The 25,582-nt window shown below is 35.1% G+C and overlaps 1 protein-coding gene across 2 annotated transcripts in view; it reads left to right on the top strand.

Annotated features, from left to right (window-relative positions):
• Window positions 1-25,582, top strand: part of MDGA2 (MAM domain containing glycosylphosphatidylinositol anchor 2) — an 833,536-nt gene that overhangs the window by 168,675 nt on the left and 639,279 nt on the right. The gene's annotated exons all lie outside the window — the stretch shown is intronic.

Below are 25,582 nucleotides of genomic sequence, written 5' to 3'. Positions count from 1 at the left end.
TGTCTCTTCTTCCACTACCTCCTAGTGACCATAAAAACAGAAAAAAAAAGTCTAAACTCACGCTGGCATCCAGAGCCATAAAATAAACTCTGGATTTTAGAGATCTAGGCTGGCTCTGCTGCAGGAAACCATCCAGGGACCTCAGTTCCATCCTTTGTTTGACTTCACACCTTCTGACCTCAAATGATCCTCCCGCCTCAGCTTCCCAAAGTGCTGGGATTACAGGCGTGAGCTGCCCCGCCCGGCCTGCATTCTTTTTTCATGCTAAGTGTTGGAAATTCCTGTGTGTATTTTATATTTGCAACACATCTCAATTAGGACTTGTCTTCAATAGCCACCTGTTTGGCTAGTGGCTACCATACTGGACAGCACAGGACAGGCCTGGAATGGTGGCCACTGTTGCAGAGGCAGTGACCTTAACGCATTGTTCTCACATGCATAGTGAAGCCTAGTCAAGTGTCAGAAACTTCCAGCCTATAAGGGAAAAGAGAGAGAAACATACGAAGTCCAGGGCAAGCAATTTAATTTAAAATACTGAGAAGAAATTTGCACACGACACTTGCATTTGTGTACCATGACAAGAAGTCGTTCATGTGGCCATATCTGGGTGTAAACAAGGTTGGGAAATAAAGCTTCTAAATGGGTGTTTGTAGGAAAAATAGATTTTTTTTAGAGGAAAATTAGCTGTTTTTTTAATCAGTTCCATTTTTTCATATTTATTTTATCTTATGTGTCAGCCTTAGTTATGTGCCTTTGCTCAAACTGGTTACCCCATTTGGATGTCTTCTCTGACATCCAAACTCCATTTGCCTAAACACTTTGTGCTCAAAAAATTACTTTCTTTATAGAGAAGATGCTGATCATTCCAGACAATAGGAACTTACTGAACTCTCATAGCTCTTTATCTATACTGTCATCACTAGTAACTGTATTTTAGTAGTTATTTATGTGCATGTCTTATCTCTCCTACAAACTTTTTGTCCACAGAGAATAGGACCTGTGTCCTATTCATAATTTTCTCCTGCTTCACTGTGAAGAATGTGCTTTGAGCATCATTTCTTCTCAGTACTCATTTGGTGAATGTGTGAGTAAATTGATTATTACTTTTCTAAATTTAGGTCCAACCAAGTAAAAAAATCAATAGACAAGACTCATAATGGATATATGCCGAACACATGAAGGTCTTACCATAGATTATGAATTATTCCATAGATAAATTAACTCTGGATTTCAATTCAAATTATATTTTTTATTGATTTTGTATTATTGTTGCAAGAAATGGCAGTGTAAGTTGAAATTTGGGGGTTAACTGAAAACTAAGGGAGAATTAGGACACATTTTGCAAGTAATGACATAAAAATAGTGTATTTTTTACTAGAATGGATTATTAAAAACTTGATTAATTATACATTAATTGGTTCATTTCTTCATTTGACAAACACTTGAGTACATAGTGATGCAACACGCATTTAAAAAAAATATTTTGACACATCTTAATTGTACTTATTTATGAGTATAATTTGATGTTTTTATACAGATCTATGTTGTGTAATGAGTCAGTCAGGGTAGTTAGTGCATACATGACCTCATGCAGTTATTTTTTTGTGGTGAGAACATTCAAAAGCCCCTTTTCTAGCTATTCTGTAATATACAACATTTTACTGCTAATCTTAGTCATATCACTATGCAATAAAACACCAGAATTTATTCCTCCTAATTGTAAGTTCACACCTGTTGAGCAACCTTTCTCCATCTTTCCCTTCCCTCTCCCCTATCTGACAACCACTGTTCTACTCTCTGTTTCTGTGATGTCCACTTTTTCTTTTTTAAAGATTCCACATATGAGTGAGATTATGTGGTATTTGCTTTTCTGTGTCTGGCTTATTTTACTATTTTACTTAACCTGATGTCCTGCAGGTTCATCCATGTTATTGTAAATGACAGGATTTCATTCTTTTTCATGGCTGAATAGTAAGTCCATTGTGTATACAGCACATTTTTTTTATCCATTAATTTGTTGGTGGACAGCTAGGTTGATTCCATGTATTGGCTATTACAAATAATACTGAATGAACCATGGGAGTGTGGTTATCTCTTCAGCATGTTGATTTCATTTACTTTGTATGTGTAGCCACTACTAAGATTGCTGGATCATATGATAGTTGAATTTTTAGTTTTGTGTGGAACTTCCGTACTGTTTTCCATAATGGCTGTACTAGTTTACTATCCCACGAACAGTATAAACAGTTTGTTAGTGTTCCCTTTTCACACATCCTCGCCTGCATTTTTTTTCTTTTTTTTATAATAGCCCTTCTAAATGGAAGGAAGCTGTATCTCATTGTGGTGTTGATTTGCATTTCCCTCAGGATCAGTAATGGGCATTTTCGAATATACCTGTTAGCCATTTGTATGTCTTCTTTTAGAAAATGTCTATTAAGATCTTTCTGCAACAGACATTCTCGAGACTTCGGATATAGCATGAAGAAGTCAGACATCATTTTTGTACTCCCTCTTGTAATATTACAATATAATTCACTATAATGTGATGGAGAAGAAAAGCATTGAAAAAAATATATATATATGTAAAATTACCCACCAAGTGTTGTAAATGTTATCAAAACTGGTCACCTATAGCAGGTTCCTAGTCCATAGCTCAGTATTCAAAATTAACATCTGCATCCAAGGAATAATAATGGAGAAAATTAACAACGGCATACAAAGAATAATTATGGTTTAAAAAACCATTTTTAGAATGAAAATATGGCAATATGGATTACTGAGCAATTAAAACACCAAAGTTTTGAAAGAGTTCATTTAGATTTTTTTAGAGCAATTTGATCCTTGGTCTCCCTTCACGTTTAACCCCAGATATATTCGTTTTATTACAATGTAATCAATAAGTATTGTGTCACCTAGCTGTATAAAAAGCATCATAAAGTTGCCGTGTATTCTAGGTTATTAAGGAGATATTAGGGTTACACATTTTATACATCTATTTTTGGTACTAGGCTCTATAAAAGACGAGAACCCTTACTTAGAGAGGGAAGCTAGGACTAAGCATTCACAAACTAGATACAGGTTAACCACATTTTAAAAGAATGTCACAGGTACATAGTGAAAAAGGAGAAAGTAAATGTCATCTTGAACATCAATACCACTCAACCATATTCCAGAGAATATGCATTGGTATTGGCAACCAGGAAAATTGTATTGGTATTGACAACAAAATAAAGGGATAAGAAGCAAGGGTAAAGTTAAGATAGTAGATGAGGCCGGGCGCGGTGGCTCACGCCTGTAATCCCAGCCCTTTGGGAGGCCGAGGCGGGCAGATCACGAGGTCAAGAGAGAGAGACCATCCTGGCTAACACGGTGAAACCCTGTCTCTACTAAAAATACAAAAAATTAGCCGGGCGTCGTGGCGGGTGCCTGTAGCCCAGCTACTAGGGAGGCTGAGGCAGGAGAATGGCGTGAACCTGGGAGGTGGAGCTTGCAGTGAGCCGAGATCGCGCCACTGCACTCCAGCCTGGGCAACAGAGCGAGACTCCGTCTCCAAAAAAAAAAAAAAAAAAAAAAAGGTAGTAGAGGATAATGTAGTGAGAGAGTGGTGAATCAATTAATTTTGCTAATCATATGACTTATCTAGGACTGCTTTTACTCAGCCACCTAAATATGCCTTTTTTTAATGATACCTAAAGCATGTTTTACTCTCTGACCTCTTGGCTTTTCCTATAACTAATTTTGGACATGGAACCCAGCTATATCCACTGTACTGATCATCAACAGATTTATATTTCAAGTACATGTTTTTTAAAAAAGTAAAATGGTCTAAAGTGTCTCATTGCAGTCCATACTATAATGGAGAAACATCAGATAACCAAGTGCTACTTTGAAGGGTGAATTTGAATTTTTAAATGTTAAACGGGGCATTTGTGTATGTGTGTTTAAACTTTTTCTGAAGCAGGATGATTTTAATAACATAATGTATATTGAAAAGTATCGTTTAGCTGGACACAGTGGCTCAAGCCTATAATTCCAGCACTTTGGGAGGCAGGAGGAGGATCACTTAAAGCCAGGAGTTTGAGACCAGCCTGGGCAACAAAGCCAGACCCCTTCTCTACAAAATAATAATTAAAATAATTTACTCAGGCATGGTGACAAGCATCTGCACTCCCAGCTGCTTGGGAGGCTGAGGCAGAAGGATTGCTTGAGTCCAGATGTTTGGAAGCTGCAGTGATCTATGATCACGCCACTGCACTTCAACTACAGACTGGGTGACACAGTGAGACTCTGTCCCCCCCCAAAAAATACAAATAATAAAACAAAAAAACCCCCAAAGGATTATCTTTGAGATTTAAAATGTTATACTGGATTCACAAACTATTTCAGTTCTTTGTGTAGTATTTAATAAAAACCTTCTCAGAAAGTTAGTTATTAGAGTGGGCTTATCAATATCCTAAAAGGTATGGATTGAGATACAAATCTTCATGATAAAACTGATGAGTGGCATTTCTCTGGCTAGATTCTTTGGTTTATGTTTTGGTGTTGTACACATGAGACAGAATTTAGTTCTGTGAGGGAGCCTTAATTTCATCAGTGTGATCATTGAGTATATGCATTTATTCTTTCTTCATTTGTTGGTTTATTTGTAATTTTTAGAAATGAGGGTCTCACTCTGTCACCCAGTCTGGATTGCAGTGACATGATCGTAACTCAAACTCCTGGCTTAAGAGATCCTCCTAAAAGTAAGGGATACTTTTTAATATATATTATGTAATTAAAAACATTCCTGGATGCTTCAGAAAAAGTTCCTTAGCCTCCTGAGTAGCAGAGGCTACAGGCCCAGCTATTTTGTCTTTTTTTAAACCTTTCAAATGGACCTTTTAAGTCAATTTGTAAATTAATATAGCATAATTAATTCTATGTATCCATAACTCCAGTAATTATGAGGCTCTCATCTTATTTCTTCTCTTTCACTTTTTTGCTAGATAATTTTACTGGAAATCTTGCACATGTTGTTTCATGTATAGATACTTATATAATGTATTTCCAACTAATATAGACAATTGAATGGTGTATTAGTTTGCTAGGGCTGCCATCAAAAAGTACTGTAAACGAGATGGCTTAACAGCAGAAAAGTATTGCCTCACAGTACTGGAGTTTACAAATCTGAAATCAAGGTTTCAGCAAGGCCATGCCACTTCTGAAAGTTCTGGGGAAAGAGCTGTTCCTTGGATTGTAGATCGCTGTCTTCTGGTGTCTCTCCACATCATATTACTTTTACTTGTGTCAATCTTTGTATCCAGATCTTTCCCTTTATGACATCAGTCATACTGGATAAAGGCCCACTCTAATGACCTAATTTTAACTTGAGGTTAATTGACCTCATTTAACTTTACCTCTGTAATGACTTTCTATCCAAATAAGCCCACATTCTGAGGTATTGAGAGTTAGGACTCAAATATATCATTTTGGGGTGAGACAGTTCAACTCATAATAAACATTAATTCTATCTAACACCATTATTTACAAAATCCTTAACACTATCTAATACCAGTTCTTATTCAGGTTTCCTTGATTTGCTCTAAAATATCTTAGTAGATATCTGAAATATTGGAGCCAAAGAATATCTGCTCATTATATTTATTTGTGATGTCTTTTTCATTCTGTAAAGGACTCTATCTCATCCTCTTTTTTGGAAATGCCCTTGAGTTGTCAAGAAACTGATTTACTTGTCCTATAGAATGTTCTGCATTTTGAATTTGACTGAATCATTTCTTATGAAGTCATGTAACCCATTCTACTATCATCTCTTACCCGTAAACTGGTAGTAATATTCAGAAGTTTGATCATATTTAAGTTCAGAATTTTTAAATGTTACATCATATCATGAAGCACATAATATCTGACTATTCCACTTTCAGTGAGGATAAAATTCATCAGTGGTTTCAGGGATGGTTACCCTTATTTTTGCATTATAAAATATACATTAATATGTAATCTGACAAAATTCACTGATGATCATTACCTAGATCTATTATTATTTCACTGGGGTTTCAAAATAGTAATTTTTATTACCCTTTTTGTATTTTTAGCTATAATCTTTAATAGAGAAGAACTCTCCCAAATTATTCAGAAAAAGCAGGGTGAATGTTTGATATTTTTTCTTTTTTTAACCAACTTTGAATATAAGTTGCTTCTAACTAACTACAGTTGTAATGAATTGGTTCTATTAACTTTCGTTAGTCTCCTTGTGAATATATGGATTTTAAAATGTCTGATGTGTTTTGATCAATTGTAGTCATGATTATTTCTAATGCTAAAATTGTTGCATTCTGGACCCATTGGAACCCCTTCTGCTTGGTTCTGGCAACTTCCAAGCCTGTCAGCACATGCCCCAGGTTCATCTTTTATGTATCCTCCCAAGAGTCCAAAAGTCAGCTATTTCTCTGGGAAGCGCTGGTTCAAGTGAGAATTAGTATTTGGATACCACAAACTTGATGCTAGTTGTTAAATTTTGAATTTTAATGAAATTTCATTTCAGATTTTCTGGCTCAGCTATCTAAATCAGTATATATTTTTCATGACCAGTTTTCTTTCTGTTCTTTTGTAGTCTTGATTTTCTTATTACCAATGAATAGAGAAGACCCCTGGTTACAACTGTAATCATATACAAAATAACCTAAATAGGGAAAGAATTCCTGTTACTGGCTGAGGCCTCTAAATGGTCAATTGTTCAGTCACAGGATTAATTGACCTTTTGAAAGACTTTTAAAATATCCAAGGAGTTCAGTCAACAGGAGCAGATGAGGAAATGTGTTCAACATAGTTTTGACCGAATTGAAGGGGTATGAGCCACACAGATTCATGTGTGGAGATTATACATGTTTTCAAGTATACTTTATCATACTGTTTTGTGAAAATATGCAAATGATTTTTCAGGGGAAGTAGACATGCAGTTTTTTTTTAAATCGCTTTAAACACTTTTAGTATTGGTGTATTTTCCAACAATGTCTACTACTAAATTTCACATTTTTTTCATCTTCAAATTAAATATAGACACATATATCTGTGGTTATCTGGACGAAGATAAATGCCTGGACACAAAATGAGAGAATGCACAATTATAGTAGAATAAATTAGATCTGATTGAAAATGAAAATCTATTTGTAAATTCTCAAGCATGGAATCGCAGTGCCTACGAACTGCCCCTTCTAGGGAGACAGAGCCTGGATGTCATGATTTAGTAAGTACAACAACTCATCAAAAGATAAGTTCTGCTTCTGTTGTGCCTCTTATTCCTCTTATTATCTTTGGAATAGCCAGTCTTTGCTCATCTCTATTGCTGGAAGCTGTAGGTATATAAGCTGATAGTGGTAGGGAGCTATAGGACAACTGCACTGTTCAGATTCTAGCAATGCACATAAAAATAAATTAATTGCCTATTTACAATTTATGAAATACTTTCTTGGTCTAGAAGAATAGGGAATAACAGTGTTTATGTATATTGTGACTATTGGTAGAAGGGCATTAACCTGGTTAAATTTTAATTCTGTATCAATGGGGGGAGAAAGAACTATATTTGCATAGACATATAAACTAGTTTTCAATGATTTTCCAATGTTAACAAATATATAGGCAAAATCTACAATAAAGGATAAAGCTCACCTTTATAGCAAATCCTGGAGTATTGATATCTCCAATATGCTAAGATTTGCTCGGGATTTAAGATATCTCAGTCTAACAAAGACCAGTAAGTGGGAAGACAGCCAGGTACATTTTATGCAACTTTGTTCCATTATATTATATTATGGACTAGTTCCAACTGAAATAATTAGGAAGAAATACACCTAAAAAATGAACACACACCTTTGGTTTCAAATATGGACTAAGATTAGCTGATTAGCTATCCTGGAGTGATATGAACATATTGGCATATAATACAAGGAAAATAAATATTGTACAATAAAAAAGTGCCAGAATAGCTAAGTATTAAAATATTGAGTGACTACTTCCCTGCTACATGATTTATAAACTGTAGTTTCATAAATTATAAATGGTGATGTCAGAACAATAAATAAGGAAACTGCTTTTATAAAAAGTTTTTGGACCAAAATATCTAATAATACACAGGGTATATATATATGCCAAAAACTGCTATGCCAAAATCCTTCCCATTAGTACTATATGCTTTTCCTTTTCAGTGCAAGAATTGAAATATTTTTTCCTAATGTTTTTATTTTGTTAAGTGTTGGGCCCCTTTATTTCATATACATTGCTAATGTGGAAATACTTGTTCCAGTGCATTCGATAACAATTTAAGTAATGCCATTATTTTTTTCCTGACTTGAGTGTGTTAGAAATATAACCTTTGTTGGTGAATTCCTGAAGGAAAGTTTTCGTGTGTTCACTCAAAGTACGATTTCTCTTGTACCTATAATGATGGGAAAGACACTGTGAGCACATATATATACTAACAGTAGATTAGAATGAGGATGCCTTCATAATAGCACAGTCTAACAGCAAAAATCAAGGTCTTCTATGCCTGCCTTGTTCCAGTAACAGCTTCATGAAAAAAAAATATTTATCCTTTGCTCAGCATTTTGTTGTAGGAATATTAGCTCAGTGAACAAGTTGCAACACATATAATTAGAGTTGATAAGAGAGGGTAACTGCCTCAGAATAGTCTATGGAAATGAAAAGAATTATATTACAGCAAAGAAAGGTACATGAGGAAGATTCTGGTATCTGGATATTGATAGAAAAGTTAGATATTTATAACTAACATGCCAGGTTTCCTGTCCAGTAGACCTAGTTTCATCTCTGCTCCTTCTGCTGTTTGCTTTCTGCCTCCCATGTGGAGCCTGTTAGATGATTACTTAACTTTCAGAAAAAGTACCCAAAATAGAGTATTATACCTAATCCTTACTTAAAGGAATATTTATCAGAAAGTAACATACAAAGTGAATTTTTGTGAATTACATTGTATTTTTCCATTGACTTATGTTAACATTTCAGACATAGTGTTTGTGATTTATTTTTAAATTTCAGTAGCCTCTGACAGTGCAAATTTTATTGCCTCCCAAATTTGTAGACGTCAGAAGTTACTGATTGGGTAACAGAAATTTCTTAGATTATAGATAATCACAGTTTAAAGGAAATGTTCTGATAAAGTAGTTATAAAGGGAAAATACCCCAATAACACTAATAATTACACACTAATATGTTTATTTTTAAATTTTATTATGTTACTTTAACTAGAGCATAATCTATTTATGTAATGTTCAATTTTTAAACCCTCTATTAAATTGACATACAAGCAGATTCAGTAAATTATCCAGGATCTCTCACCAAACCAATCAGCGGTAATGTTTAACTAGTTTATTAACTGAATTTGTGTATTAAAAGACTCAATATTGGCCAGGTGTGGTGGCTCATGCCTGTAATCCCAACACTTTAGGAGGTTGAGACGGGCAAATCACATGAGGTTAGGAGTTCGAGACCAGCCTGGCCAACACGGTGAGACCCCTTCTCTACTAAAAAATAGAAAAATTAGCTGGGCGTGGTGGTGCATGCCTGTAATCTCAGTTACTCAGGAGACTGAGGCAGGAGAATTGATTGAGCCAGAGAGATGGTGGTTGCAGTGAGCCGAGATTGGGCCACTGCCCTTCAGCCTGGGCAAGACAGTGAATCTGTCTCAAAAATGAAAAAGACTCAACATTGAAAATCTTAAGAGTAGTTAAATCTCGTTCTCAATGAACATTTTTAATGGTTTCTAAATTTATGAACATAAATAACCTGTGGAAAAAATAACTGATGTGAACTTCAGTCCTTTTTCAGGGGTCTCCAACCCGCAGGGTCACAGATTGGCACCAGTCCATGGCCTGTTAGCAACTGGGCCCCACACAGCAGGAGGTGAGCAGCGTGTGAGTGAGCATTACCACCTTAGCTCCACCTGCTGTCAGATCAGCACAAACCCTATTTTAAACTGCACGTGCATGAGAGGGGTCTAATTTGCCTGCTCCTTATGAGAATCTAATGCCTGATGATCTGAGGTGGAACAGTTTCATCCCCAAACCATCCCCCTGCCAACACCAGTCCATGGAAAACTGGTCTTCCAGAAAACTAGTCCCTGTTGCCAGAAAGGTTGGGGACCATTGTTTTATTTTACGGAGCATATATGTATAATATATTATATATATTATAGTAAAATGTATAGGTTACTGAGCATATTATACATATTATAGTAACATATATGTATGCTCAGTAATATATATATATTATAATTAATTAAACAGTATATCAGCATACTTAATCTCTAATTCCAACACCAATCAGATATCTTTCTTTTAAAATTTCTTTGGTAAATTCTTCACATTCATTTTTCCACAACTGAAAGTTAAAATTTTGTATAAAAAAGGTGGGGAATCAGGGGCCTGGGCAAGGTGGCTCATGCCTGTAATCACAGCACTTTGGGAGGCTGAGCCAAGGGAATTGCTTAAGACCAGGAGTTTGAGACCAGTCTGGGCAACATAGCCTGACCCCATCTCTACAAAAATATTTAAAAATTAGCCAGGCTTGGTGGTTTGTGCTTGTAGACCCATCTACTTGGGAGGCTGAGGTGGTAGGATTGTTGGAGACTAGGAGTTAGACATTGTAGTGAACCATGATTGCACCACTGCACTCCAGCCTGGACAATAGCATGAAACTCTGTCTGTAAAAATAAATAAAATTTTGTAAACATATGGATAGGTACAAAAGATATTATTTTTCCTTCTTCCACCTGCTTGTGGAAAATTTATCACAGCATTAACTCATTCATTCATTTGGTTCAAAAATTTTTGGTCCATTATAAAAATATGACAATCAAATTATTAATATATTCAGTGTGTAGAATGAAAAAATATATTTTAATTATTAAATGTACTAAGTATGTGAAGAGTCAATTTACCCAAAAATGCAAATATCCAATAGCTTTGAAAAAAATTCAATCTCACTGATTTTCAAAGAAATTAAAATAAAATTAGGGTGAAATAATTTTTCAAACATCAAATTAAGAAATGTTTTTAAATAAGAGATAACCTAGTGATTTTGAAAGAACAATGAAATGGGTATTTATGTATACTGCCACTGAAAATGAAAATTTGTTCTTCTTTGAAAAGCAACTTGGAAATATCTGTGTGAAGCAATGATAATTTCTGTCCTTCTATTAAATGATCACCATCCTCAATACACATGCACTGTGAGAAATACTTGAATAGTTATTCAACAGCATTAGACATAACAATAGCGTTTAATCACCACAAATAACATTCCTTGAAGGTAGGTCTATCACATTTTGCAGATAGAAAATTGAGGCTACGAGGAGTAAATAAAACTGCTCAAAACCATGAAGATGGCAAATAGGGGATATATAATTTGAAAATAGAGTTGTCTGAGGCCAAACCTGGTTGATTTGATTTATTAGACTATTACCTGTGGGGGAATTATAAATAAAGTAAAAGCAGCATGATTTCTAATTTTCCATAACAATATTGCCAAATTTCTTTCTTTTATTTTTTTTTCTGGATTTAGGGATACAAGTGGAGTTGTGTTACATGGATGTATTGTGTAGTGGTAAAATCTGAACTTCACACAAATAGTGTACATTGTACCAAATAAGTAATATTTTTCCCCTCATGCCACCCAACCATCCACCCACCTTTTGAAGTCACCAGTGTCTATTATTACACTCTGTATGTCCATGTGTATGCATTATTTACTCCCACTTATAAGTGAGAACAGGTGGTTTTTGACTCTCTGCTTCTGAGTCATTTCACTAAGGATAATTGCTTCCAGTTCCACTCATGTTGCTGCAAAAGAGACAATTTTATTCTTTTTATGGCTGAGTAGTATTCTATGATGTATGTATGTGTGTATATACCCATACAAATATCTAATCTATTATCTAATGTATACATACACTATAGAATACTACTGAATAAATGTGAAAATGTGACGTGTGTATATATATGTGTGTGTATATATAAAATATATATACACATATACACAATATATATAATATATTATATATATATATATATAATCACATTTTAAAATCCAGTCAACTGTTGATAGATGCCCCATACCTACAGCCAACTGATCTTTAACAAAGAAAAAATATACACTGGAGAAAGACACCCTATTCAATAAATGGTGCTGGGAAAATTGGATAACCATATACAGACAAATGAACGTGGACCCCTCTCTCTCACCATATACAAACATCATCTCAAGTTGGATTAAAAAACTAAATGTAAGACCTGAAACTATAAAAATTCTAGAAGAAAACCTAGGAAAAACTTTTCTGGGCATTGGTCTAGACAAATAATTTATGGCTAAACCCTCAAAAGAAAATGCAACAAAAACAAATGGGACTTAATTAAACTAAAAAGCTTCTGCACAGCAAAAGAAATAATCATCAGAGTAAACAGACAACCTACAGAATGGGAGAAAATATTTGCAAACAATGCAAATGTGTTTCTAAAGGCTTTGTTCTGCATGCTTTGAGGGAATGTAGCTTTGGCTGTTAGCCTTAATTTTAAAATAGTAGGATAGCAGCCAAACTATGGTGATTATAGAATGAGTTTCAGGAAGATTAAGTTTATATACCAATCCCTGCACAAACATTTCTATAAAACTCAATTTCATATGTTACACAATGTATTAGTCTGATCTCATGCTGCTATAAAGATCTTTCCAAGACTGGGCAATTTATAAAGCAAAGAGGTTTAATTGATTCACACAGTTCAGTATGGCTGGGGAAGCCTCAGGAAACTTGCAATCATGGTGAAAGGGAAAGCAAACATGTACTTCTTCACATGGCGGCAGGAAGGAGAAGTGCAGAGTAAAGAGAGTTAAATCCCCTTATAAAACCATCAGATCTCATGAGAACTCACTTACTATCACAAGAAAAGCATGGGGGAACCAACCTTATGATCTAATCATGAGGTCCCTCCTCCAACACTTGACGATTACAATTCGGGTTATAATTCAAGATGAAATTTTGGGTGGGGACACAGCCAAACCATACCACACAGCAATCTATATCTATATCTATCTCTTGAATGACTGCTAGAATGACTTTCTAGAAGTTATATTATATTGAAAAATTATAAATCAAAAATTCCATTTGTTATATGCATTGATAATGACAAAAATAAGACAAATGTTTAAATAATATACTTAATTATCTATGGGAGAGAAAAATACTCCAAAGTGGAATTTTAAAAATATTCGATAGTTACTTTTTGGGACATAATATTATTCAAACAGATACTTAAAAACTATTTTAGATGATTTAGGCCAGGTCCGGTGGCTCACACCTGTAATCCCAGCACTTTGGGAGGCCGAGGTGGGTGGATCATTTGAGGTCAGGAGTTCAAGACCAGCCATGGACAACACGGTGAAACCTCATCTCTACTAAAAATGCAAAACTCAGCCCAGGCAGTAGTGGTGCGCACCTGTAATCCAGCTATTCAGGAGACTGATGCAGGAGAATCGCTTGAGCCTGGGAGGCGAAGGTTGCAGTGAGCCAAGATCACAGCATTGCACTCCCATCTGGGTAACAGAGTGAGGCCTTGTCTCAAAATATATATATATTTTATATTATATAAAATTATATATAAATATATTTTACATGATTTTGTTATAACAGTCCCAGAAATATTTTTAGTTAATAATATTGTACATGTCTATTCAATTCTTTCAGAGATGGGGAATAACTGGATGGCTTAAGTACTATATATCTGCTTATTATTACGGGTCTTACCTTAAAGATTGCAAAGATAGTTTAAAATGTAGAATTAACAAATGTTAGGAAGCCACATTCATGATACCTATGCACTGTATTATTTTGATACTGGTAATAAGTATTATTAGAATGATTTTTTAAATTTTCTTCAAGAATATCAACAATAATTAAAAGATAGATGTAGCATTACAGAAAATAATAAAATGAAACAAAATTTCCCTAGATGCATGTAAAGTAAGTATTCTTCTGGTTTTTGGCTTGATACTTTTAAGATATAACTGTCTTACCTTGAATTATGAACTAAAAGACTGTATATATTGCACAACTCTGTCATGGAAATAATACTTTTATTGTTGCTCATATAATTTAGCAAGGTCATGGGTGGGGTTTGGGACAGTAAAAAAAATTTCTTGTATGTTCTTGATAATATTACAGACTGAACTATATTTAATGCAGTGCTTTAAAATACTTAACTGTCCTGTCAAAGTAAAAATTAGCACAGAAAATGTGATCTGAAATTGATCATATTTTAACTTGTCTATGGTGATGAAAATTAACTTATAAGATTTATGATCTTTTCCTCTGCTAAAGTACAAAACAGTTTCTCTGAATTTCTTTTGTCATTTTTCTCGTTTTCTGTCCTGAATCATAATTTTAGATATATATATGTATATCCATATATATATCCACACACACAAACACACACACACGTATATAAAATGAGCACTCATTATAAACTCATTGAGAGTGTGATATCTGTCTGATTAATGTTTTCATTGTCTGCAGAACCAAGATTGAACATTGTACTTAAACAGAGACTTAAATCTTTGTCTAATGGATGATTGAGTGAATATATCATCTCCACCTTCTGTTTATGTCCATTGTGTTAGTTGTTGACACCAAAAACCATGGCAAATTTGATACGCACTTTGGGTTCATTCTGCATCGAAATCAACTTCAACATATTAATAGTGGAAAATTAAAGATTAATTAAAGTTGTAAGCAAATGCACAATTGGGTTCATTTGAGGGTTCTTGGAATGAGGAAGCTTTGAAAGAAAAGAAGAATTTATATTTGTGTTACGTGGTTCAAAGAGAATAAATGTTCTCGAATGGTCACAGATTGCTGGAAGCTCTATAGACAAATATATTTGCTGACCAAATTCAGATTCTAGGCAATGTCATTGCCATAAATAGAAAAATAATTTATTTAATTATAGAATGAAAAGTGTGTATTACCAGGATGTATGAAAACACTACCCCAACACCGTGGTCAAATGTGATAACTTTATGTTAGAATTTTTTTTTAGGAATAACTATTGGACACTTTGAAAATTAATAATAGCTTTAATGTCTTTTTTTTTTCAATCAGATTTGTCACATAACTACCGTGGCGTACACGTAAAATAACAATTGTCCAAAGTTAGTATTTATTGTTGACAGGTATTTATCATCCTGGTGGTATTCTTGGGGAGAAAAAAGATAATTATTTCTTAATCATGGCTGTATATCTGGGATACCAGTTCAGCTTAAAAAAGCAAAAACAAAACAACTACACCTTCTCAGGCCTCCATTTTGATCTTCATGGTTTTTATTATGAGTTCTGCATACTTTGGCTAAGGAGTAAGTCTTTTGCTTAAGCAGAGATTCTGGGAGATAAAGTACTATCTAGTCTTTCCTTCCTATAGGCATTCTTAATCTTTATTGTTGATATCTTGGTGCCTCTTTCATATGGCTTCAAATAGGATAAAGTTCAACACGCCCGTTATTCTTATAGAGGAAAGGAAATCTTTAAAATGTTTGTGATTTTACGGCAAAATCTGTACTCCTAAGACCTTCAGAGAAACTCTCAGGAGGGGTTGGTTTATTGGTGTTCAGTGGTTTTAGGGCCAGTTGTGCCCTTCTTAATCGATTCTGTAGAAGGCATTTGGTCACAGCTTGAGGGTCTCACACATTGCTTTAGGATGTAGACTTATTAATGAATTTCATGTTTAGCTATAAGCCTTAGTGATAATTTTAGGATAACAAAAAAAAATTCTACTTAACATTTTGTTATAATTATTTCCTAAAAATCCATTTGTCCTTGGCATGTGATTAGATTTGTTTATCTATCTAATCCTCTATCTGTTCGTCTACCCACTGTCCGAGTATCAAAGGCCAATTCTTCCAGTTCTTCAACAGGCAAAAAAGAGGACTTTTGACAGCAATCTTGTCACAGGTTCTGTGAAATGTTGTTCCCTCTTATTGCATATACACAGCTCATCACTGAAAGAGATACCTACACCAGGCCTAGCCAACTGATTCCCGTAAGAAAGTGAATTCATTCTACTGGAGGATCAGGGAATCATACAACCCTTGGAGGGGATTCTTCAGAGTTCCCTGTAACTAGATGACATTTCACTTATTACAGCTGATATAATATTTTTTATTATCACTTATGTTTTTAGATATTCAAAGTTTCTTCCTTTGTAAATTCTTACATCATATTCCTGTTCTCTTAAAATTCTACAATTTAACACCTTTAATGTTACTTCTATTATAGCTTTTTAGCACCTCCTTTTTGCTCACCAATATGTATACGATTGTGAAAGTGAGACTTGGCAATTACTGAGTTAATGTGATATGTGTAGAGGAGACAGACTACACCACCTGATTTGATTTCAAAATGAATCTTCATTTAGTCCTCAAAGAGTTATTAAATGATGCTGTCAGTCACTAGTTATTGAACAGCGGCTTATTTTCTTGAAGTGTCTTCAGAATAAGATTCTTTTCTCAAATATTTCATTTAATTAGGTTCTTTGGTAGTATTTGCTTTAAATAAAATGTTTTCAAGTTACTGAAAGTGATTTCTCTATATATGCATACTAGTGCTGGGGTAGTCAGTAGAGTTCAACTTTTCTGCAAGTAAGAAAGTGATTTTGAATAAATAACAGTAACAAGCACAGAAAACTAGAATGCAAAAATACTTTATATGAGCTAACCCCAAGAGTTGGAATCTTTACACAGTTTATTAGCAAAAAGGCTGACTAATCTCACTATTGTAGGCATTCACTTGGGGAATAAATTTTATTCTACTGCTGACACACTATATCTCATTAAGGCAGCAATCACTGTCTCAATTTTGTTGTTCAAATTCAAAGTAGGTGCATATAGTCATTCTTTATTCTTTGTTAGAATCCTGTAGAAAACAGGCTTCCCACAAAAGTATATATGAGTATGAAGACTACCAAGTAACTTCTGATCTTGAGAGTAACCTTGTTTTCAGAAAGTGATTCACTAGTATGCAAAGGAATGCTGGTGATTAGTTTGAGCTATGTAAGAAAAAAAAAACTCATGGGGAAAAAGTGAACTGAAGATATATTGAAATGTAATAAACTGTGAAGAGAACCAAGTGCTACCCAGCTCTTTCATTGAGTACTTGCATGACATTGGCAGCATTCCATTTGCTGCCTTGATTTTCCCTTTATAAGATGGTGATGGCAACAGTTCTGAATGCTTAGAGTTTCTATCAGATAAATAGCATTTTAAAAACCTTGAACAATTTAAAATTTTATCATGCAAATTTTATATAGTCCATATACTGTTTGGATTATCAGTGCCATTTGCTTCTTTTCTTTTGACTACCTGGTTTATGCATTTCACAGACCACTATGATCTCCCCCAAATAAATGGGGAGCAGAAAGTAAAACGGGCCACCAAAAAAAGATAGCATGTAGGAAATATCTTGTTTATTCCTGTCAGTTAGTTTAATTAGCTGTCAATTCTTTGAGTACGATGTTCAGGGATAAAACATAAACTAAAAAGCCTATTTCATTTAGTAATAAATGAGTGCCATGAAAAAGTTATCATAAATTCAGTATACAACCATAACTTAATGAATTTCATTTATAAATTTGGAGAGAAAAACATTTAAAATGTGTTTGAGAGTGCTAGTTGTGATTAAGATTTTAGTTCAAATTTTTTTAGTGTCAGAGAAGCACTAATTTCTCTTTATCCATTTATATGTTTATTAAATCTTTTCAGTCCTCAAAATTATTATAGACTAACAAGGAACTTAAATTGTCCACATCTTTTTTTTAGAAAAACCTACATCATCATAAATACCAGGACTGATATGCATAACTGAGAGGGCCCTCAGAATGGTATACAAGAAGATTAATTTTTTAATTATGTTGTTTAATTTTAATTATGTTGATTAATTTTTTAATTATGTTGTTTTGCAAACTATCAGATCATAACTTTGTCTTACCTGTTATATGAGGGACACTTCCTCTTATCTAAGAGGAAAACTATAGTAATTTGTCTGTTTCTCCTGGTTATGACAAACATGTTTCCCATAGCACATTTTTCTTTACTTTTCTAGTGAACCTCTGTTGTGCAGAGTGTTATGAATTATCATCCTTGATTCCTTGATTTATTACATACTCTCAATAGTTCCATACGTGGCCTGCTTTTATTTGTTTATTGTTTACTAACTTTTGGATTTACTTATAAATCTCTAATAAACAATCAATAATGACAGTTAAAATGAAAACTAAGATCTTACTTGCATTTATGTGGTGTTTCTTCATCCATTCCTTGCTTATGCTCATTTTTCAATTGCTCTTTTTTATACAGTTTTAATTCATCAACATATATCCCTTAAAATCTATTATGCTAATCATTGTTAACTTTATAAAAGAAGTGGCATTCATTTCTATGATACATTGTTAAGACTAAATCAGTCACAAAGCACACAAAGTAGTAGAAATATAGGAGGTGGGATGTCAAAGAGTATAATAATTTCCCTGAATCTGGTGCATGAACAAAATGCACAGACCATTTGCTTCCTTGGGAGAGGTAGCTAGTCAGCTTATGTCTCTTGCTTTGCAAAAACTGGTTTTGTAAAGAGATTTTACTTACTGTAGTTTGGATATTTATGAGGTTCTATTCGTTCTCTAGCCTAAGTACATCATCTTAGTTTGAAATCTCATATGTCGACTCATACATCTAACTGACAATACTCCTTATAGGGTGACCTACTCTATTCAATAAAATATTCATTTAAACTTAAAATGCCCAATGATCTAACCAGGGTCGAAAACAAGTGTCTTGGAGCATTGAGATAACCCAGAGAGCCCCAGGGCTGTGTAGCATTAAATAGTTCCTACAAGACAGCCTGCATTCAAAAAACCATTCCTAACCCACCAATAATTTTATTTTCCTACTGCTTCGCAATGCTTCATAGGCAAGAAAATTCTGGTATGATACATAAAAATAAATGATAATTTAAAATCTAAATCATTTCCCAAAAAGCCACATAAATATAGACTTGTTATAATGGACATTTTGGGGGTTATTGCCAAGACTAAGAAAAGGAATAATTCTTGGAAAATCTAAGAAGAAAAGTTAATTTTCAATAAATTAAGATTTATTAAACAACAAGGAGGTATTATGCATTATCTATGTATGCTACTGCTTCCAAATTTAGAAATAAGCAACCAATAAATTTAAAACGTAACATTAAGAGATGTCAGGCTCAAATAATTACCTGATATTCTTTTCCATTCTTCCATTCTGTAAAGAAGTCATTTAGATGACATAATAATAAAGCCAAAGTGCTAGGAATATTGAATATTAATAATTATGACTATTCAGTGAAGATAGTGATAATGAAAGTTTTCATTTTCTGTGAGTCTTCTCTGTGCCATAGTCTTTCACTTTATTTCATTCAACTCATACAACTCTGTTGCTTATGGTTTATAATTTTTATTTTACAAATAAGGTGTAGAAAAATTTGGTAATCTGCCCAAGGTGTTTTATTAATGTATGACTCATATTCCTCATTATGGAAAGATACTAAATCTTCTTTAAATCAGATCCAGATGGATTCTAGTTTTTTATCTGATTGAATGTGGTCTATAAACTCTCCATTGGGATTATCCACAGTAATGTTGATACAGCTGAACATACATCAGGAAGATATGAATAAAGCAGTGTTTCATAAAATACCTATGTCCCTTGTTTCGAACGGGGCCTGTGATACTGCTTGTTTACTCAAGGTTTGGCTAAGGAAAAGTGATTGCAGTGAAATTAGGAATCATTCAAAATGAGCAGTTATTTTTCATAGCTAAGGGAAGAGATTTTTGTGTTTCTGATATTGTGAATTGATAATAAATGCATAAACTATCTGAAACTTATTTATACATAAGAATGATAAAGGAAAACAACCCACAGTATTAATTTGCCGTCCCCTTGTGTATTAGTCTTTTTTCACGCTGCTGCTAAAGACATATCTGAGACTGGACAAGGTACAAAATAAAGAGGTTTAATTGGATTTACAGTTCCACATGGCTGAGGAAGCCTCACAATCATGGCAGAAGGCAAGGGGGAGCAAGTTATGTCTTACATGGATGGCAGCAAGCAAAGGAAGAAAGCTTGTGAAGAGAAATTCCCATTTTTAAAACCATTAGATCTCGTGAGGCCCATTCGCTATTATGAGAACAGCATGGGAAAGACCTGCCCCAATGATTCAATCTCCCTCCCACCGGGTCCCTCCCACATGTGGGATTTATGGGAGCTGTACGATGAGACTTGGGTGGAGACATAGAGCCAAACCATATAATTCTGCCCCTGGCCCCCCCCCCCCAAATCTCATGTCTTTACATTTCAAAACCAATCATGCCTTCCCCACAGTCCCCTAAAGTCTCAGCTCATTTCAGCATTAACTCAAAAGTCCAGAGTCCAAAGTCTCATCCAAGAGAAGACAAGTCCCTTCCACCTATGACCCTGTAAAATCAAAAGCAAGTTAGTTACTTCCTAGATACAATGGAGGTACAGGCATTGGGTAAATACAGTGATGCCAAATGGGAGAAATTGGCCAATACAAAGGAGCTACAGGCCCCATGCAATTCTGAAATGCAGCAGGGCAGTCAAATCTAAAGTTGCAAAATGATCTCCTTTGCTTCCATGTCTCACATCCAGGTCATGCTGATGCAAGAGGTGGATTCCCATAGTCTTGGTCAGCTCTGCCCCTGTGGCTTTGCAGGGTATAGCCTCCCTCCTGGCTGCTTTCACAGACTGCCATTGAGTGTCTGCAGCTTTTCCAGGTGCATGGTGCAAGCTGTCCGTGGATCTACCATTCTGGGGTCTGGAGGACAGTGGCACTCTTCTCACAGCTCCACTAGGCAGTGCCTCACTAGGGACTCTGTGTGGGGGCTCCAACTTTACATTTCCCTTCCACACTGCCCTAGCAGAGGTTCTCCATGAGAGCCCTCCCTGCCCCTGCAGCAAACTTCTGCCTGGACATCCAGGGATTTTCATACATCTTCTGAAATCTAGGCAGAGGTTTCCAAACCCAAATTTTTGACTTCTGTGTACTGGCAGGCTCAACACTAAGTGGGAGCTGCCAAGGCTTAAGGCTTGCATCCTCTAAGCCATGGCCCAAGCTCTGCATTGTCCCCATTCAGCCGCAGCTGGAACAGCTGGGACACAGGGCACCAAGTCCCTAGGTTGCACACAGGGACCCTGAGCCCAGCCCAAGAAACCACTTTTTCCTCTTAGGCCTCTGAGCCTGTGATGGGAGGGGCTGCTGTGAAGACCTGTGACATGCCCTGGAGACATTTCCTCCATTGTCTTGGGGATTAACATTTGGCTCCTCCTTACTTATGCAAATTTCTGCAGCTGGTTCGAATTTCTCCTCAGAAAATGGGATTTTCTTTCCTATCGCATTGTTAGGCTGCAAAATTTCCAAACTTTTGTGCTCTGCTTCCCTTATAAAACTGAATGTCTTTAACAGTAGTCAAGTTACCTCTTAACTGCTTCGGTGCTTAGAAATTCCTTCTACCATATGCCCTAAATCACTCTCTCAAGTTCAAAGTTCCACAGATTTCTAGGGTGGGGCAAAATGCAACCAGTCTCTTTGCTAAAACATAACAAGAGTCACCTTTGCTCTAGTTCCCAACAAGTTTCTCATCTCCATCTGAGACCACCTCAGCCTGGACCTTATTGTTCATATCACTATCAGCATTATTCTCAAAGCCATTCAACAAGTCTCTGGGAAGTTCCAAACTTTAGCACATTTTCCTGTCTTCTGAGCCCTCCAAACTGTTTCAACTTCTGCTTGTTACCCAGTTCCAAAGTCACTTTCACATTTTTGGATGTCTTTTCAGCAGCGCCCCACTCTACTGGCACCGATTTACTGTATTAGTCTGTTTTCATGCTGCTGATAAAGACATACCTGAGGCCGAGCAATTTGCAGAAATAAAAAATAATAACAGGCTTAATTGGACTGACAGTTCCACATGGCTGGGGAGGCCTCACAATCATTATGGAAGGCAAGGAGGAGCAAGTCACATCCTACATGGATGGTGGCAGGCAAAGAAAGAGAACTTATGCAGAGAAACTCCTGTTTTTAAAACCATCAGCTCTCGTGAGAGCCATTCACTATTACTAGAACAGCATGGGAAAGACCTGCCCCCACGATTTAGTCATCTCCCATGGGGTCCCTCCCACAACATCTGGGAAGTATGGGAGCTACAAGATGAGATTTAGGTGGGGACAGAGATGCAAACCATATCACTGTGTGAAATTCGAATAGCTGTTTTGGACTGTAGAAATCTCCATGAATTTTGCACCAAGCAGGAGAGCAAAATTAATCGATGATATTGAATCCATTAGCAATTTTAAGAAAATCTTCAGTTAGTGAATCCTCCCTAACATTAACAAACATCTCTGCACTTCTGATGAATCTTTCCCCTGCTTTTAAAGCACTAATTTAGCAATTATTCATTTCAATTATCCCATTGTCATCAAGGGCTGCTCTATTGGATGGACTTGACTTTATTTTGCAACCTTGTAAAATATCCCTCTATACTTGTATGAAAACTGAAGACCAAATGTATTTCACATCTAGTTGTGTCCGTGGAAGTAATTCCTATATATATATATTTTTTTAATTCCTGGCTTATAATTTTTATATCATAATTCTGATATGGCTTTATAGTATAAAGCTAAACCTTTGTAAAAAATAGCTATCTCAAAAAATATCAAAAAGTGATAAATCTGTGAAGGAAATAGAAATATGCATGTAGCCATATACCTACTATTAATTTTGAGGTTTCTCCAACTTATTTACCCTTGAATATGTTTTACTAAATTAATTAGACAAAACTTATTTTTAAAACTATGAAAATGAGGATGAAACAGTTTCTGATTAGAGAAAATTTGTATCTCAAGAGTTTTGACACCACAGGTACTTTTTACCAATACTGGGTAGACAAAAGTAAAAATTGCTGAGGAGTGGGAATACTCCAGCACTTCTTGGGGGTTAGAATATGTCCTCAGCTCTTGTCTTTATAATATCATGCTGTTTAGAAAATGGAGACTCAATAACTACTACAAGATGAAAATAGATGCCAACCACTCACTGCCTGCTGAGATTTGCCAGTGTGAGTGGAAAGTAGAGAGGAGTACTTGTGGGAAAATGAGGTAAATATGAATATGTTAACAGATGGAAAGCCACTGTTATTTTGACTTCTGTGATGTACTCATGAGCTTTCAGCTTTGTCTGTCACCATCTGTACTTCTCTTTACATACATGGTGGACCTTGATGCTGTGTGAGACAGGATTTAGAGCAGTTTTCTGTTGCAACTGTTGGAAATGTAAGGTCTCAGATAAATAATTAGAGTGAGTCTCAAAATTGAAGCCTCTCAAAGTTGAAAGTCAGCTTTGAACATGAGAATGACGGGACAGGAGGAACGAAAAGAAATAAAAAAGGCAAGTCTAGTGATCATGATTATGATGATTGTATGTGTCTCTTTGAATGAAGCAGGCTCTTGCTCATCAAAGTTTCTGATTGAAAGCTTGACAAAGGCAGGGAAGTTAGTGGAAATGGAAGAGGAAGAACAATATGGAATATCTGAAATATATGATCACTTAAAGTAAAAGTAATGTAGAATAGCAGTAAGTACAAGTTACCAATTTTAAACAATAGATATTAAATGTTTTGGAATTGTGGAAAAGAAAAGATAGGGTCAATAAAGATACTCCAACTGATGTTTCTGAGTGTCATGGTCTGAAAAAATATAAATGAAAAACTTTTTTTAAAAAAGATTACTTATTTTTTAAAACTTGAAAGTATGTCATAAAATGTCAGTTCAGTAAAATGTTTTCACTGTGGTATTTTAAACTTGAACAGGAAAAATAAGTGCATTAGAAGGGCATGGTATAAGGATGTAGAAACAAAAAATGCAAAACGTCTCTTTCCTTCCTTTTCTCTCTCTTTTTTTTTTTCATTACTCCACCATCCGATCCTTCAGAAAATCTTCTTGCCTATATTTTTAGAATATATCTAGAATCTGACCTCCAGAATACATCTAGAATTTTTATCACCTCTGCTAGTGACATCTTGGTACAAGCCAAATCTCTTAATAAGTCTCTCTGATCTTACCTTACTTACTATAACTTATCAACATAGGAGTTAGAATGATAATTAGAAGGTGGTCAATAATATTGAGTGAATAAATGAATGAATGAAGAAGGAAGAGAGAGGTTTCATGTCTTTGACACAGGTTTCCTTGTAGTATAATCTAGAAATTTAGATTCAATTCAGTTTTGTAAAATAAACATTAGGTTTTAAAATTAGATACATCTGCATTTTTCAGAGTCAGAATGAACTCTAGTCCATTGCTCTCTGTGCTGAATGAGGCAGCTGAAGCCCGGTGAAAGACAGAGGTTATATGTTCTATGTCGTAGTTTTACTTAGACCTGGAACTAATTTCCGTTTGGTGTTTCCTCCAGTATGAAGATAAAAACTGTTGAGAAGAAATTGAATGATGTCCAGAGTCATGCAAAATGCTGCTTTTTGAATGGCCCTGTAGCAGAAACTTTGTAATTAATTCTTTGCAACCTTTTTTATATTAGGGAAACTTCCCTCCATTCCTCTTTTCCTAAATTTCTATCATCCTGGGACCATATAATTTTCTCCCACACCTGGGAGTCTAAGAATCAAGAGCTAAAGCCTCCTTTTTTGTTTTCTTTTCACCTGGAAATTACAATGTCTTTAAGAACGAACTGTGAAGCTACATTTCACTCACTGTTGTCAACCCATGATAAATTCTAACTGGAAAATCTAGCTTCAAACTTCAGACTGCTGATTATTTACAATATCTTACTAAAATGTCAAATAAGACTTCTATATCACGGTGCCTGTGTACCTGTAACATTACTGAATTGGGGGTAACAATATCCTCCTGTTTTTAACTGTTTCTTTACTTCTGACTACTTAAATAGTAACTCAAATATAGGACACTTTGGATAGTTGGGATTTTTTATTTTTCAGAAATAATCTGTGGTGCTTCTAGTGAAAACTGCATTTTTTTGTAGCATTTTAATTTTCACCAATGGAGAAATAAGCGTGATACGATAATTTTACTGCCAAATTTCCAAGTCAAATATAAATCATTTCTGGCCCATAAATGTTTTTGTCTTTGAATGCCTCCTACCTAGGATGGAGAAACTAAGCAAAACATCATTTCTCACATGTGACTTAATTTAGTGGATCATAAAAAGTCCTCGAGCCATTTGGTCACTGATAAGTGATTATATGACTATGGTATAATTTGATTACTTTTGTCTGTAGGCAAAGATTGGATATTTTTGAAGCAGAGCTACTTTAAATCTGTAGCAAGACACAGAGAAACATTACATTAGCAGTTCAGGATATTAGTGTCTGTAAGAACTCATTCCTCTTCGCTATTAATATGTTGGACAAAATACCTTGCATCTATAAAACTTATTTTCCATTACGAGCAG

The sequence above is a fragment of the Pan troglodytes genome, chromosome 15 (assembly GCF_028858775.2).
Source record: "Pan troglodytes isolate AG18354 chromosome 15, NHGRI_mPanTro3-v2.0_pri, whole genome shotgun sequence".
Classification (NCBI taxonomy): domain Eukaryota; kingdom Metazoa; phylum Chordata; class Mammalia; order Primates; family Hominidae; genus Pan; species Pan troglodytes.
This window is presented reverse-complemented; position numbering and strand designations above follow the sequence as displayed.